Genomic DNA, 5,680 nt, shown 5'->3' on the forward strand with positions numbered 1-5,680 from the left:
TGTATATCAAATGGTGGCCTAGATTTCTTAGCGGCTGGATTTCCCTTTGGTTTCCAAAAAGACCCTGGGATTTAAAAACCCTAATTTTTTAAAAAGATTATATACAATACAAGAACGAACTATTACAACAACAACAACAATAATAATAATAATAAAATAATAATAAAAAAGAAGGTTTTTCTAATGAAAAATAGGTTTAATTTGTGTTATTTTTGAAGTTAAATTTGCAAGGTTATGAGCAGTGGTGGTTGCCATGCTTGGATGACCGGAGATTGTTTGCATTTTGCATTTTGGGGAGAGATGAACCACGTGTTTCAGTAATTGTTTTAATTAATTTATCGAGAAACATATAAATTTTAATAAATAAATAAAGATACTCGTGAATCTTGATAACATGGCATCCATGTAAATTTGGCTAAGGAAATAGGTTAAAGTTTTTGGTGTGAGCATCACTACTCATATATATATATATATATATATATGTGAATAATGCTTATCTTATGCCGCATAAGAATGAACTTCCTTCTTATATTGAGGTGGTCTAATAAAATTTCAACATGTGTTCGAAATTTTAAAACAAAAGAAAAGAATAACTACAGATAATAAAAACCAATCCCCTTACTCTCTCACACCAACTCTCCTTAAATTAATAGAAAAAGAAAATAAGTGTCCCTCTCCCACTCTAAATATACATCTACACACATATCTATATATATATTTTTTCTGTGTATTGAACCTTCTCTTAAATTAAGATCATTGTTTTAAATAGTGAGATCAAATTTAACCCACCAATTACCGGTTGATATATATACATGTATACATCAGACCCATTTCAAAATACAGAGTCGTTTGAAAGCAAAAATGAGGCAAATTGATTACATAAGGATCTCGAAGAGGGGCCATGGTGGTCGGGAAGTGATGAAGTAGAATTTTGGGGAGAGAAGAACAATTCTTCCGTGTATCCAAAAGGAATAGGGTTAATCAGATCAGGGTCCCAAGGGTACATTCGTTCTTTAATTTTGATGACAAGAAGTCTTTAAATTTGATGTCACTGTTTTAAACAATGATCTTAATTTAAGAGATGATTCAACACACAGAAAAATATATATACATACATATATATAGATAGATATGTGTAGATGTATATTTACAGTGGGAGAAAGACATTTCTTTTCTTTTTTTATAAAAGCAAGGAGAGTTGATGTGAGAAAATAAGGGGATGGGTTTTTATTATATGCGGTCATTCTTTTCTTTTGTCTAACAAATGTTGAAATTTTATTGAGCCACCTCAACATAAGAAGAAAGTCCTTTTTATGCAGCCTAGGACAAACATTATTCTTTATTTTATGATAACAGTTATCATTGGAAAGGAAAAAGTTATAAAGAGGTCTGTTAAAGATTTTCCCGAATTTTGTGTTGATGTTATTCTTCCCTTTCTAATTAGTCAACAGGGATAGTTTATGACTTATTGAGAAATTAAAAATATAAATAAATAAATACCTGAGTGGATATTTTATTATTATTATTATTATTTTTCGCAAAATCATTGTGACAAAATTTGATGAGATGATGTGCTTTGACACACACACACACATATAGATAGGTAAGTGCAAGAAACATTCACACACACATACACACACATATATATATATATAGGTAAGTGCAAGAAACATTCCTGAATTATACCTTTCATTGCACTTTTATCCTTAATTAAAAAGGTGTGCAAAAAACACTCCTATTCTTTTTAATTTATACGAAAACACCCCTCAATTAATATAATGTCCAAATTACCCTTTCACTCTTCCAAAAACACCCCTAGAGGTTGGGAATTTACTGTTGGGTCTCTGATGGAGGAACGGCTGGTGGCAGTGCGCCAGAGATGATGGAGCAATGAAACGGCCACTCATCAGCGGCAATGATCGTCGGGCACATGGCGGAGTGTTGCAGCGTGTTGACATGCGATCTGGATGAAGAGGACGAGGGGCGCGGGTGAGGAGGCCAGAGTGTAACCGGCGCGTGATATTGAACAGAGGTTTGAGATCGAAAGTGCTCTATAAGTGGATGACCATGAACCTTTGCCGTGGGTCTTGATGCGCCAGTGAAGAACTGGGTCTCGAAGTTCCAAACTTGAGCGACAACAGAGGTATTATATGTGTGTATATTCTGTGTGTATTCTATATCGGTATTCTGTTTTATTTTTTATTTTTTATTTAAAGCATCGAATTTTAACGGTTTTAAGTCTGTTGGATTTATTTTTTCGAACTACTGATCTGTGATAGTTTTGTTGGTTCTGTAATTTTACCATGAAATGTCCTTTTTAAGCTGTCATTATTGACTTTGTCAGTGTTTACTAACACAAATTTGACTTTTTAGAAATGCAATGAGATATTAAATATAGATGAAGCTTTGCTGATCTTGAGAAATTCAATTCAAATGTAGTTTCAGAAGTGTTTTAGCAAAGTAATTTTGATGGAAACTACAATTTTCTTTGGAACAAGCAAAAAGTTTTGCTTCTTAATGGGGTTTTCTCAAAACAATTGCAATAACTCTAGAAAGCCTCTAAGATGATCCGTGTGATTTTTTATGACATTAGTGAGATCCTCAATGTGATTTTTTTATAGCATTAGTGAGATCCTTTGTGTCCACTCTTAAATCCTTGTGCATATCCACAAAAATCTTCAGGTAATACACAGTTTCATTCGTTGTAGAACCTCACTAATACACATAGTTTCACTCTTCATTCCTTGCAGAATAAACTTTGGGGCAATTCAATTTCAGTTCCTAAGCAATTGAATCTTTAGGTAATACACACAGTTTCATTCCTTGTAGAACCTCACTAATACACACAATTTCACTCTTCATTCCTTGTAGAATGAACTTTGGGGCGATTCAATTTCAGTTCCTAAGCAATTGAAGGAAATCAAGTTAGTGTGGTTTTTGATAGGATTAGTGAGATCCTTTGTGTCCACTTCTAATTCCTTGTACTTATCCACCATATCTTCAGATAATACACACAGTTCATTCCTTGTAGAACCTCACTAATACATACAGTTTCACTCTTCATTCCTTGTAGAATGAACTTTGGGCAATGCAGTTTCAGTTCCTAAGCAATTGAAGGAAATTGAGTCAAAAAAACACACAATCTAATTGTCAATATAAATTCAATTAATTGGTAAAAGTAAAACCTCAGTGTTGTTGTTAATGGCATCACTGAGATCTCGAGTGTCCACCCTTAATTCCTTGAACATGTCCTCAAAAATCTTAATGGCTTGGGATGCGAATACCAAGGATACCATCTTTTTTTTCCGAATCCACTCGATTCAGTGAACTTCTTCTCTTTCCAAGAAGTAATCCTAAAATTTGACAGGAAAATGTAATAATACTTTTAAATATAAACATTAGATGTTATTCCTGACTTAAGCATCCTCCAAATAATCACCGGAAGTCTAGTTGCACATAGCGATGCAAATTGGGTTTTTTAACGGAATTCAAAACCTCAATGGAGGACAGATTAATTATTAAAACCGCAAGGAAAAATCGCATGTTTTGTTCTTACCATCCATTTTCAAGAACATCCAAAATTTTATTAACAATATTAGGAAAAAATTGATTATAAGATCAAATCATAATAAACCAAACATTTTAAACAAAGCACAAGTCGGTATTGAGATGAAGAGAGAAAGCTCACCGGTAAGTGCCTATAGAAGCTTCTTCCACGGTGGCGTTTCAAGGGGGCGACCAACGGTTTGAATGATAGAGTCTGACGACAAAAAGTGATGCAAGTGGATTATATATATATATATATATATATATATCAATTACTCATTTTAAAATTATGAATTCCTGATTGAAAAATGATGAACTCACAAATCGCAAAAAATAAAGAAAAAAAATTTCACAAATTAATTAAACCACGTACGCAGAGGGCTATATACACGGAAATTAGAAACAAATCATTTAATGGAAGAGAGAGTGGATTCAAAGTTGAAATTGGGATGCGAACCTGAAGATCTGATGACGTTTGGATGTTTGAGGAGCTTCAATGTGCCAATCTCTCTCTTAATCTGCAACCTCCATTCAAAATATATCCACTGAGTTCAAGGTAGAACTAAGAGATACAAATTATATATATATATGTATACAGAAACCAACAACTGCCAATCAACTTTATCTATATTTGGAAATCATTAGCACATTCGCCTCCAAAGAAGTCCCAAAAAAAACCCTTGAAAAACTCCACCATATCTGGCACTCTTAATGTCGAGAGAAGCATTCTTTTCTGTGATGTTAATGAACTGCACAGACTAGCCTGTCATTGTTGTCCCAATAAATTTATATTCCAGCCTCCTTAAAAAAAGATATAACTCAATTTATAAAACTCGACCAAAAAAAGAAGTAACTCAATTTATAAAACTGAACCAAAAATGTGAATGGTAAATTCTTTGCAAAAGGATCGACTGATCATCCGATATTCTTGTTGGTAAAATATTTCTTACTTCTTTTTAACTGCGCCCTCTCAAGGAATCCAAGTGGGTGCATAAGAGGCAGGTTTTAGCCTATCATTTGTTTGGTCTTAGGAAGAACCAAAAGAATTAGACATTTGTGTATGAATCCATCAGTTAGAAGCAACAATATGGTAAAAGAAGAAAACATCCTCAGATACCGCTTTTACATTCCCCTTCCTCCACCCCTCAAGACCAAAACAACACACAAAAAAAAATATAATAATAATAATACTAAAATAAAAAAATTAAACTATAAATCCCATTGGTTGGTTATTCCTCTGTGGTACAGTCTGAAATTCCTATTTCTATAATCGATAATTACATAAACATATACCATATGGAAAAGGAAAGAGTAAATTTAATGGTTAGAATTAGAGGAACTGAGAAGGAAATCCCGAGGAAGATGAAAATTATTTGTGGATCAATATATGATATGTATTGTCAACTCAGCTAAGCTAAATAGTTTGTCATCAAGCTCTGCTGCTCTGCTCAGGAGCTCGATCTTTTAGGTTCCATTTAAAATAAACGATCTCCAACTGACTTCCATTTTCTTACATTTTCTCAGCAACCAAATGCGGCACTAACATACAATACAACCCAAAAAAAAAAAAACCGAAATCAAACAAATTGAAGAATTACCTGTAACTGTATGTGAATCTCACATTTTGCAGACTTCAAAACTTGTGAGCTGTCGAGTGTAGCTCGAACAGTGATCAAGCCACAAAACAAATTAAGAAACCCTAAAATGTTCTTAGAGAGAGAAAAAAAACAAGAAACCCTAAGGTTCTTAGAGAGAGAGAGAGAGAGAGAGTGAGAAGGTAAAGTGAAATTGTCCCACACGTTTTCAGAGACATTTATAACAATATTTGACCATATGACACTCCCTCTTTCTCTCTCTCCTTCTCTCTCGTGTTTTCTACGGTAATTCTGAGTAGCGGATTCCGCCCGGTTTTATTTTACGTTTGCTTTGAGATTCGGGGTCCGTACCCGATATTTTTGGGTGAGGAGCGGTAAAAGCAATTCATTGGTCATCACAGCTGACGTCATGGTGTTGACCGGCCTTTTGGCACCCATGGTCTAAGGGTAAGTTTATGTGGGGTGGTGGTGTATGTGTTCGCTAGATGAAGACTGTCCGATGGATACGAAGAGTGTATCCGATGGCTACAAAGGGAAGA

At 34.2% G+C, this 5,680-nt stretch overlaps 1 long non-coding RNA gene across 1 annotated transcript; it reads right to left on the reverse strand.

The window, feature by feature from the left end:
- Nucleotides 1-3,709: 3,709 nt before the first annotated feature.
- On the reverse strand, nt 3,710-5,305 carry LOC132302210 (uncharacterized). The gene is made up of 3 exons (XR_009480771.1): nt 5,145-5,305; nt 4,004-4,064; nt 3,710-3,760 (listed from the first exon to the last, which is right to left on the reverse strand). It is a non-coding gene; the product is annotated as an uncharacterized LOC132302210 (long non-coding RNA).
- Between the last annotated feature and the right edge of the window lie 375 nt (nt 5,306-5,680).

This window comes from Cornus florida, unplaced genomic scaffold (genome assembly GCF_030987335.1).
Source record: "Cornus florida cultivar Cherokee Brave unplaced genomic scaffold, ASM3098733v1 CherokeeBrave_3.0.0_Hap2_Chr04, whole genome shotgun sequence".
Classification (NCBI taxonomy): Eukaryota; Viridiplantae; Streptophyta; class Magnoliopsida; order Cornales; family Cornaceae; genus Cornus; species Cornus florida.